This window comes from Polypterus senegalus, chromosome 2 (genome assembly GCF_016835505.1).
Source record: "Polypterus senegalus isolate Bchr_013 chromosome 2, ASM1683550v1, whole genome shotgun sequence".
Taxonomy (NCBI): Eukaryota; Metazoa; Chordata; class Cladistia; order Polypteriformes; family Polypteridae; genus Polypterus; species Polypterus senegalus.
In genome coordinates this window covers 108,256,071-108,268,492 of record NC_053155.1, presented here as the reverse complement: position 1 = coordinate 108,268,492, position 12,422 = coordinate 108,256,071, and the positions used below count along the sequence as shown (strand labels likewise).

The 12,422-nt window shown below is 38.7% G+C and overlaps 1 protein-coding gene across 2 annotated transcripts in view; it reads left to right on the top strand.

Annotated features, from left to right (window-relative positions):
* Positions 1–12,422, top strand: part of arhgap42a (Rho GTPase activating protein 42a) — a 415,782-nt gene that overhangs the window by 178,412 nt on the left and 224,948 nt on the right. The window lies entirely within an intron of this gene.

Here is a 12,422-nt window from a genome sequence, read left to right as displayed (position 1 = left end):
CTGATTCAAAAAGCAAAACATTTCTGAACTCCACTGTATTTAAAGAGGCACATCTGCACACAGTGCATGAGCTGCTTTTCCCTGGCTTTTGTGTTATTTTCTTTGGCAATTTTAAACAGGGTTCATCGCCTTTTTCATCTTAAAATTATATTGTTTAAATATCTTGGCTTCTAGTTTACACACCCGTATTTGCAGCTGCATTGTTATCATATGTTTTAAATTATACTTTGAAGGGTTTAAATTACTTTTCTTTTCTTAGCTTTATTTAATGTTAATTTAAAAGTATGGTTTATTTTGTATATAGTTTTAAATGAATTTGCTATTATACAAAACATAGGGTAACAACCCTATAAACCATCTACTGTGTATTTTGAAGATTAATTATGGCAAAATCAAAACCATCCTAAGGACTAGGCATTCCATAACCTTATAAATCCGAAACTAAGCTCAGCACTGACCTTTTACTGTTTTCAACAACCAAACTGCTTTATGACAGTGATAAGGAAGAAGATGACATGTAGATAATTCCACATGAGAACAATTATGAAAATTATTTAAAGAAGCTTATTAATGTGACTGAAGTATGACTGGACTAAAATGTCTTTTAAAATTTGTGGACATAATCAATTATCCATGTAAGGTATGCATTTTACTTGCAGTAAAAGTCCAGTTCAATGATATAGAGTTAACTACCTAACTGGAAAGATATGACTTCCCACTAGTTGTTCTACGACTCTGTTAATTCTCATTTAGTGTTCTGCCTACATACAGCAGATGAATTGAGGGGCTAATTAAACTAGAAATGAAAACGATTGAGAAGGCACTCATGTATTTGCAGCCGGAGACACAGAAGTAGGTTGATGTTGATTTGGGCATGGCAAGCTGTTATAGACATTTTATTCCTAATTTCGTCTAGTAGAGCTGCTCCTTTAACTGAAAAGATGTAAATATTGCAGTAATGTCTTACTGATTTGAAAGCCACTCTTTTTTTTTTTTGCCATGCTTTGTGAAATCTGGACTTTACTTAAGATTTATCCTTCAAACAGACACCAACGCCTGTTTGGGGTCTGTGCTGTCTCAGGTTTTCTACATCCCATTATTTAACTAAGTAATTATTCTACCTTTGAAAAGGAATGTCTTGCAATAAAGTGGGTTATTGAAGTGTTTCATTATTATAATGGCTGTATGGGCAAAAGGACATGTATTTCATAATCACTAGATGGTTCATTCAGTGACAGCCATGTAATATTGAATGAAGCAGAGTGGTAGGGCGTGAGTAGTCACTCTGCAATTTCATTCTCTGAGGCTGGTTCAAGTACACAGAAACAGATTTTCAAACAGCTAGCAAATACAGAAAAAAAACACATTTTCAGGTGGCTTAGAATTTACCTGTGCAGGATCAACTGCAGATGGCTAAAGCGGCAGCATATAAACTCATATCTCACACTTTTAGGAAGCTTTAAAGTCAGGTTGCTTACATAATATTTCGGTTCACTACTCAGATAAGTGTGCTGTCCTGTATATTGTTCACAGATCTAATTAGCACTGTTGGTGATTCCTTTGCATTCTTTCAATTTCCATGAAGAGACAACTGGAGTCAAATGAGTAAAGTTTATCGCATTTGCAGTCTACCTTAAAAAGACTCTGATACTGTTATTTCAAGTTCAAGAATAAAGTGTGTTTTGCAAGCACATACCTGTCTTTTTATGCAGTTCAGAAGCCCAAACACAATGATATATATATGCTGTATAGTACAAAGAGTACACCACACATGTTTTGCCCTAATTGGGGCAAAAAGGGAAGCAAAGGTGTCTACACCTGTTGAGTCCCAATTAGGGTGAAACAGGTGTTGCGTACTTTTTGTATTATTTGACAGGTACTATAAAGCATATATATATATATATATATATATATATATATACATTGTTGTGTTGTTATCGTTGACAGGTACTATATGGAATGTCTATAATCTTTCAGATTACTCACTGCTGAGAGGGCATGGGTGATGTTTGCCTATTGGCCGGCCAACCACAACTTTTACCTTTCAAGTAGCCACCCAAATAATCAGATTGTGATCAGATCTATAGATGTAATAATCCAATCTTCACCATTCCCTCAGGTGCCGACATCCAAGGTTCGATCCCCGCAGGGGGAAACAAAGCTGACAAACCCCAGTTAGGGTGAAACATGTGTTGTGTTCTCTTTTATTTGATGAGTACTATATGGCATGTCTATGATCTGCTTCTTGCAGCTGAGAGGGTGTGGTGGATATGTGCTAACTGACCAAGCAACCACAAGTGTTAACTGGCAGGTAACCACCCGAATAATCATATTTTAATCAGACCTATATATATATATATATATATATATATATATATATATATATATATATATATATATATATATATATATATATATATATATATATATATGTCGCCCGGGAATCTGTAATCGGTGAATGTCCCAAATGAAAGAAACAGAACATAGAAATAGAACAAATAATTTTCTGAGGGGCATTTTATTGTAAGTGCCTCCACTCTGGATTCTGTGTGGTGTGGAGTGGACCTTCCAATTCTACGTCTTCTTTTTGGTGGCATGGGTATATTAGGGAAAAGCGGGACAATTATAATGTGTTACATGGCATTACGTATGGAATAAGCACCACAGTGAGAGGAATTTACCTTATTTACAATACGTCGGAAAGCAAACAAATAGCACCACTCAGTTAGAAAGAGCAACACTGAAATCGTACTGTAAGTCGAAAAGCGAGGAAATAGCACCACAAATACAGAAAGCCAGTGAGAAAGAGTAGCACTGAAACCATATAAGGAAAAATGGTGGGGAGGGGTGCTCTGTTTGTAAGGAGCGTCTATGTTGAACCGTGCTGCCATCTAACAGATGTTGGCGATGGTAACTATAGAGAGAAGATGACTACAACCGCTGCTGCGTGTGGGGAAAATGGTGGGAAAGGATGCTGTCTTTTTAAGGCGAGTCTCTGTTCAAACATGCTGCTATAATAATGGACGTTGGCGAATGAAATACAGCACTATCAGTGCGTGTGGGAGTGTGACCCGTGGAAACGTGGGTGTGTCAGCTGATCACGCTTACTGGGTTGTTCACGTTTTACATCCATACGGCAGTTCCCCTTCACATGATCAAAGCATTCTGCCTTCTCATAATTGGACACTTCTGCCAGGTCTTGACAATTTAAAAAAATATGGGTAAAGAGCGACGCACAGCGGGGGAAGAATGCTGTCTTTTTAAGCATAGACATATATAGATAGACGCCACATTCACTGTGTTGCCTAGTCGATACGATACGTCAGCGCGTCCGCCCTATTGCGAGTGGCAAAAGTGCCATTTAAACTAATACAGGTAGACGATGTGGAAACCAGGGTTTCTGATGAAAAAGCAATAACGTTTAAAACAGCATCATTTACATACAACAGATTTTGGTGAATCATTTAAATGCAATTATTTATATCCATTTATACACTAATAATGGCAATTATTAAATAATAATAATAATTATTATTATTAAATAATTCCTCCCATATAAGTAACATTTCTCGGACGGCCTTCTTCCATCTCCGAAACATTTCTAGACGTTCTGTTCTTACGCAACACAGTACTTAAGTATTGCTTAATGCCCGAGTCACCTCATGTATAGATTACTGTAATGCTATTCTATCTGGCATCCCACAAAAACTTATCCATTGCTTACAACCTCTTCAGAATTGTGCTGCCAGGATAATAACCTGCTGTTCTAAATCCACTGAACACATCCCACCTATTGTCTCTCAACTTCACCGGCTCCCTGTTAACTACAGAATACAATACAAAATACTGCTCTTAACATTTAAAGCTCTCCACAACCTCACTGATCTCTTACAGACTTACACTCCTCTCACTCACTCAGATCGTCATCTGCAGCTCGAGTTTCTGTCCCACACATCAAACTGTGTGCTATGGGAGCTCGAGCGTCTCTCATAGTGCTCGTCAACTTGGGAATTCTCTTCCCTCTCATATTCGTACAGCACTATCAGTGCGTGTGGGAGTGTGACGTGCAGAAACGCGGGTGTGTCAGCCGGTCACGCGTACTGGGTCGTTCACGTTTTACATCTATACGGCATTTCCTCTTCACGCACAGAGACCAAAGCCGCCGCTAGATGGCGCAGCGGTGACCGTCAGTTGCAATGTGCGGCCATCTTAAGTACGGGGACGCGTGCCGAATGTAGTGTTGGTGAAAAGGCGCCCTGCACTTGACAACAAACATTTTTCCCAACCAAACCTACCCCATGACCTTCTCCTGGTCACAAAGGACCCCTGTGCCCAGTTTGGTGGTGATCGGACGCCCGGTGCAGATTTGTATGGTGGACAAACAAACATACATTGACTCTGCTTTATTTATTAGACTAGCAAAATACCTGCGATTCGCAGCGGAGAAGTAGTGTGTTAAAGAAGTGAAGAAAAAGAAAAGGAAACATTTTGAAAATAACGTAACATGATTGTCAAAGTAATTGTTTTGTGTATTTGGCCGCAGTGTCACGAAGTTGTTTTCGTCTAGCTGCATCAGAAAATGTACCACGACGTCTGACACGCCTCCTTTTTAGTGTTTTCTCACAGCTTGCATTGCTGCTGTTATAACTGGTTTGAGTCTATATATATATATATACAGTATATATACATACATATATACATATATACACATACATATCTTCATATATATACATATATACTGTACATATCTACATATACACATATATATACAGTACATACCTATCTACATCATATATACATATATATATATATATATATATACATACACATACATACATACATACACACATATATGTGTATATATATTGTGGTCGGACGCCCAGGAGGACGAGAGGAGGCACAAGCCCTCCTGTCGTCCTCCAGCGCCCCGCGGCTCCAGCTCCGCCGGCAACTGCATGGGATCAACCGCATCGGCGCCGCCTGGCGGTAACCACGGGCCCCTACAGGGTAGGGCTTCCATGCCCTCGACCCGTGGCTCCCAACAAAACCAGGACGGACGCCCCCTCGCGGTGTGGAGGAGGCACAAGCCCTCCTCTCGTCCTCCTGGGCGTCCCGGCCGGGCCCCAGCCCCGGCCGGGGACCACAATATATATGTATGTGTCTATATGTGTGTGTATAGCTTTGGTCACTGAGTGCAAGGGAAAAATAATAAAATGTAGTCTATAAGTTATTAAACAGTAAAACATTAACGTTTTAAGAAGTAAAGATACACTGAGCATTAATTGAGTGGTTTTGGGTAAACTACATTTTAAAGACGGTTTAACACAACAGGTAAGTAGTACTAACAGCAGCTAAAATGTATATGGATCATCTCTCGGTAGTAGATCCCTTTTGAAAGGCGCTACACGACGGCTGTGGTATAGAAATTACATTTTCTATGTGAACGTCCAAATTTCTGCCTGTGGTAATGTGCCTTACCGGCATTAACAGCAATTAAAGAAAATTAGTTTTGTGTCCTCTGCAGTGTTAAGAGAGAAAGGCTTTGGTTGGGGATAAAAGGAAAAATAGTGTAAAGAAAGGAAAGTTGCCTTTTTCTTTTATATAGTGTAGAGAGAGGTCTTCGCTGACGATATGAGCATCGCGGTGGGTCTCGTGTAGACTGGAGAGACGGCCCTGCCATTAACTGTCCGGGATGGCACTGTCGGTCCTCCACCCCTGTGCGTGTCTTCATAATCTGACCTGACGACCTCATAATCGTATACGTGTAAAAGAAAGTGCAAAGTGCCTTACTATTAGTTTGCCGCGGTCTAGAAATGGGATCCTGCGTTTACAGTTGTCTGGGCTATAGCTCATGGGAAGGATGAAAAAAATTAAAAGTGTTTACTTTCACATAAGGCAGAAGCGCAGTCAGTGTCTCAAAGGCCGGCACAGCTACGCACGCGCGCAATACGGCTGCCCGACTTTTGTAGTATTTTTGCAGTGCAGGAAACGGCACTTTTTGCAGACACGTTCACGTGAGCAAAACTCTCCGTGCTCTTTAGAGGTCTTGCTTTCTCTGCGTACTGCGTCCATAGTCAGTTCACGTGAGCCGTTCGGAGTACATGCATCTAAGCTTCTGAGCTGTGCCTGTGCTATCTCGTGTGATCTTGCGATGTCCACGGCGTTATTTAATGTTAGCTAAGACCCGGCACTTAAAAGTTTCTCGCTACAGCAATTTTAACTCCATTACAAAGTGATCCAAAGTCTCGTTTATACCTCATGTCTTCTCATTAAACTTGTATCTCGCGAATAAAGTATTCGGCGTTTTTCTTCAGCGCTCTTTGGGGGCTCTTCCTTCTTTTCTACGTACTGCGGTCATAGTCAGTTCACGTGATTACGTGGGAGGCGTGATGATGTCACACGCAGCTCCGCCCCCCACGGCCATCGGGCTAACGTCCATTACAGTATATGGAGAAAAATAGGTTCCAGTTATGACCATTACGCGTAGAATTTAGAAATGAAATCTGCCCAACTTTTGTAAGTAAGCTTTTAGGAATGAGCCTGCCAAATTTCAGCCTTCTACCTACACGGGAAGTTGGAGAATTAGTGATGAGTGAGTCAGTTAGTCAGTGAGTGAGTGAGTGAGGGCTTTGCCTTTTATTAGTATAGAAATAAAATTTATTAAAAATACAGAATAAAAATAATTAATTTTTTTTCCATATTATTAAATAAATGAGTGATTTGGGTGAAATTTCAAAGTTAAATAAATCCCAGTTACACTAGTCCCCTTAATTTATTTATTATTTCATGCATGTGTGTCTCATTTAAAATGCTATTCAGTCCATATCAGTAAAACATTTAATTATTTCACTATAGTAAACTGAAATGATTGGCCAGCTCCTTCATTTCAGGATATAACACTAGAACAATTAGAACAATTAGAACAATCTAGACGAGAACAGGCCATTCAGCCCAACAAAGCTCGCCAGTCCTATTCACTTGCTTCCTCCAAGAAAACATCAAGTCGAGTTTTGAAAGTCCCTAACGTCTTACTGTCTACCACACTACTTGGTAACTTATTCCAAGTGTCTATCGTTCTTTGTGTAAAGAAAAACTTCCTAATGTTTGTGCGAAATTTACCCTTAACAAGTTTCCAACTGTGTCCCCGTGTTCTTGATGAGCTCATTTTAAAATACAAGTCTCGATCCACTGTACTAATTCCCTTCATAATTTTAAACACTTCAATCATGTCACCTCTTAATCTTCTTTTGCTTAAACTGTAAAGGCCCAGCTCTTTTAATCTTTCCTCATAATTCAACCCCTGTAGACCTGGAATCAGCCTAGTCGCTCTTCTCTGGACCTTTTCTAGTGCTGCTATGTCCTTTTTGTAGCCTGGAGACCAAAACTGCACACAGTACTCAAGATGAGGCCTCACCAGTGCATTATAAAGGTTGAGCATAACCTCCTTGGACTTGTACTCCACAGATCGTGCTATATAACCTAACATTCTGTTAGCCTTCTTAATGGCTTCTGAACACTGTTTGGAAGTTGATAGCTTGGAGTCCACTATGACTCCTAAATCCTTCTCATAAGGTGTACTCTCGATTTTTCGACCGCCCATTGTGTATTCAAACCTAATATTTTTACTTCCTATGTGTAATACTTTACATTTACTGACATTAAATTTCATCTGCCACAAATCTGCCCAAGCCTGTATGCTATCCAAGTCCTTCTGTAATGATATAACGGATTCCAAATTATCTGCTAATCCACCTATCTTGGTATCATCTGCAAACTTAACCAGCTTGTTACTTATATTCCTATCTAAATCATTTATATATATTAAAAATAGCAGCGGCCCTAGCACTGACCCCTGTGGAACACCACTCTTAACATCAGCCAGTTCTGATGAGGTTCCTCGCACCATCACCCTCTGCTTCCTGTGTCTGAGCCAATTCTGCACCCATCTAAAAACATCACCCTGAATTCCCACTTCTTTTAACTTGATGCCCAACCTCTCATGTGGCACCTTATCAAATGCTTTCTGAAAGTCCAGATAAATAATATCATAAGCTCCACTTTGATCGTATCCTTTTGTTGCCTCCTCATAGAATTCCAACATGTTAGTAAAACACGACCTCCCCTTCTGAACCCATGCTGACTGTTCAGAATAACTCCTGTCCTTGTCATGTGTTGCTCAATCTTATCCTTAATAATTCCTTCCATTAATTTTCCTGTGATGCTTGTTAAGCTTACTGGCCTATAGTTGCTTGGATCTGCCCTGTCACCCTTTTTATATAATGGGATGATATTTGCCATTTTCCAGTCCTTTGGAATCTCTCCAGTGCACAGTGACTTCCTAAAAATACGTGTCAAGGGTTTATATATGTACTCACTAGCCTCCTTAAGAACACTATTATTGACACTGTTCATTGTTTTTTTTTTGCTGCTTCTAAGCTCCATTCCATTTCTTTAAAAGCAGTTTGAAATTCTGCTACATGCTGGTTAACATTGCTCTATAATTCCTTACACAAGTTAATTCCTAAATCGTCTTATCTTCTCTAGCAGAACAAACTTACTGGCTCTTTCTTCCTGTTAAAGTTTCATGATTAGTGGCTCTTTAAATGAATTCCTACACTGAAACTTTTTACTTCAGAGTACTTCAAAGCAGCTAACAAAATATGATTCTCCACAGAAATGATAAAATAGGAATCCTGTATTCACCACCTGCAAAGAAAATGTGTCTATAGCATAGTTTTGTTGGGAAATAAGGGAGAAATAAATATCACTATAAAACACACAACTATAATATACAGTATACTTGTAAAAACACTTGACATTCAGCTCTGTGTTAACTTACAGATAGACACTGTTCAACCTCCTGTCTAATATTCAAGATGAATGCAACACTGAACAGGCTCAAATATCTAAGAAGGACTGAAGGAGATGAGCATACCTCTCTGCAGCTACACCCTATTGGTGTATCTGGAAAAGTAATATATAAAGCAGCTTTGTGTTCCTGCAAAATGTAGGCAGACAGACTATTAAAGATAAAAAAATTACTGCCAAGAGATTAAAAATTGTTCAGGAGATACGTTAAATGACAGACAGAATTCAGTGCACAGAAAGCTAAAAAAACAGATCATCGAAGCCAAACATGCAAAAGAGGATTTTTATTAGCAATGCCTAATAATCTTAGACCTCACCATCCAAAAGAACCCAATTGATTTACAAAATGTTTTTGTGTTAAAAGTAGGGTGGTGAAGTACAGTATGTACATTACTTTGACATGTTTAATATGCACATTGTTGATATGTTTTAGATAGGCTTGTTGCCCTGGCTTAAGTTTGTTTTTTTTGTTTATTTAATCATTTGTGTTTTTTCAAATATAGTTTTAAATATTGTGCTATGAATTCTGATCTTTGTTTTGTTTTGTCTTTGTGTAAAATTGTCATTTTCTTTGACATTGTTATTACTTTGTTTTCTTGTTTTTCTATTTTAGTATATGTAGTTTTGTCAGTTATTTGCCCTCTCTCCTTTAATTAGAACCAAAGAAGGCATGGCCACCTAACCATGCAGCTTGTGTACTGCTCCAGTTAGTATTTAAGGGAAATTCAGCATTGCATTTAAGCTCTTAATTCATGTTTTTGATCTGTGATTTATGTTTGGATTTTCTGGCTTTTGTCCCCTACATTCATTTAAGTCATTTCTTATTAGATTCTGTCTTGGATTTGTTTGTTTTCTATTTTGTGATTCCTTGTCTTAAAGTGCATTCTTTTAATATTAAGTAATTTTTTTGTGTGTGTTCAATGGACCAGAGATTTTTTAATATTGTTTTTTCAAATCCTACTTAAAGGGATTTTTTAAAATAATACTTTAATAACCTTAACCCGGGTGGCACGGTGGCGGAATGGTAGCGCTGCTGCCTCGCAGATAGGAGACCCAGGTTCGGTTCCCGGGTCCTCCCTGTGTGGAGTTTGCATGTTCTCCCCGTGTCTGCGTGGGTTTCCTCCGGGCGCTCCAGTTTCCTCCCACAATCCAAAGACATGCAGGTTAGGTGGATTGGCGATTCTAAATTGGCCCTAGTGTTTGCTTGGTGTGTGGGTGTGTTTGTGTGTGTCCTGCAGTGGGTTGGCACCCTGCCCAGGATTGGTTCCTGCCTTGTGCCCTGTGTTGGCTGGGATTGGCTCCAGCAGACCCCCGTGACCCTGTATTCGGATTCGGCGGGTTAGAAAATGGATGGATGGATAACCTTAACCCTTTGACTTGGGTTGGTCTGCCTGAGGTTAGACCAATCAAGTCACCCCCAGATCTGAAATAAAAGCAGTTCTGGCTTTTTGTTTTGGATTAAGACCTGCTCGTCCTTTTTGTGCTTCATTGTGACAGGAATCACAACAGTTGCCATGATGTCAAACATAGCCGACATATAAATGTGCTCAGTAATGGTAAACGACACAAGCTCATTGTGGTTGTATGTTGATGTCACAGAAATAACAACCCTAAAATACAACTGTTGTACAAAATTTGGTAATCCATAGTCTAGAGATAAAAAATTAAGGAATCATGACAAGAACATTCTCTAAATGTAACTATTTAAACATTAAGTGTAATTACTAACAAAGTTTGTATGATTATTTTTTAAATATGGTATTAAATGCCAAGGACAGCGGTCAGGCTGATACCATTTCTTTTTTTTTTTTTTTTTTGTTCAATGATGAAAATGTCTAAACGCAACCTTATTTTGTAACGGCTCAATTTCACAAAAGGACATGGTTTTGATAGAATGTAAAACTCATAAGAAGGTATAGCTGAAGTCTTGAATAAAATAAAATCTCATGGCTATTCTTGTTTGTAATATTAAAATAGTATGTATTTTTGGTCTTCTTGTTTCAGCACCATGATTCACTTCAGGCACATATATATTAAAGCCCATTCAGTGGAGCCCAGTGAAAGTGGAGCTTGCTGTTGCATTCTGTAATGAGAATCTAGTCAGACTGACCTGTGCAAGCTGTGTTATTACTTTGTTACTTGTTTCATCTGCACTATAATTTTAGGCTGCACAGTTTGATAGATTTTTTAAATGTATTCATTGAAAACTTACATTTTCAGAAGTCTGTACTCTAGAAAAAAATGTGTAATTTGTGCATAATATGGTATATCAGAAGAGTATGGCACAAATAATACATATGAGGGCATGTTGCAAGGCTGAAACCAATAACAACTTTTGGGCTGGCACAAAGCCCGTGTTTAATATTAAATTCTCCAGAAGGATCAGATACAGTAATATTGGTGACATATTTGTATGTGATACAGTGGCTCCTGTTACAACTGAAAGTGCCTGGAAAGGCACATGTCTCTGGTTTGTGAAGAGAGCTGCAGACAAGAAGTGGACTGGGAAAAAAGGCTCCTGTGGAAGGTCCTGTCTTCCAGACTTGGAAAATTGTTTAATTGCCTGTGGGAGATAAAGACTGTTGCAGAGGAAAAAAAGAGAATGAGAAGATTGTGGGTTACCTTCACAGGTGTTCCCCTTAGGGCAAATATTCTGATGTCTGCTCTTGGCTTGATTTAAGGCTCTCTTCACAACATAAGAAGGGTATCCTCTATCAATGAAGGAATTCTTCATTCTAGGGACTTCATTACAGAAGTCATCTTGATCATTGCAAAGGCAGTTTTTAGTGTGTTTTGTGTGAAATGAAATGAGTTGTAGAGAAGGTAACCGTGTAATTCAGCTTTTAATAGAAGGTAAACAATTAAGTTATATTGGCTTGTAATTGAGAAATTAAATTTTGGGAATTTGGCGAGAAAAGCCAAGCAAAATGACACCTTTTATTGGCTAACTAAAAAGATTACAATATTCAAGCTTTCGAGGCAACTCAGGCCCCTTCTTCAGGCAAGATGTAATACAGAAACTGGAGTTCACTGTGTTTATTTACACACTTGGACAAGAAACAACATTGGTAAATCTTTAAATGAGAAATCTTAAATGTAAAAAATTAATAGATTCATTCAGGCTATGGTTAATTTAACAAGAGAGAGAAGAACAATGTATGGTCAAGATCTTTGGATAAGATAAATGTCCAACAAAGTCTTTTGAAGTTTGTAATGAGTTTTTCAAAACAATGAGGATCTGTAGACAGGTTATCTGTGTCATTGTGAGAGATTTAAACAATGGCAGAAAAGCTAATATAAAGGAATTTTTGATATATGGACAGTGAACTAGAGAGACGGATGGAAACTTGGAAAATGAACTAATTCCTGTAACTGGCTTCTGGAGCAGAATGCAGCACAATACAATCATCACTTTATTGTTTGTACAGGACCAATGCAAAACATAGGTAGGAAGAAATAAAATGCCCTTCTGCCCAGCCTATGAAAACTTTGCCATAGCTAGGTCCCATCTTAGTTTCCACTGCGTCTTCATTGACCTGGTGATACAAGTTGTT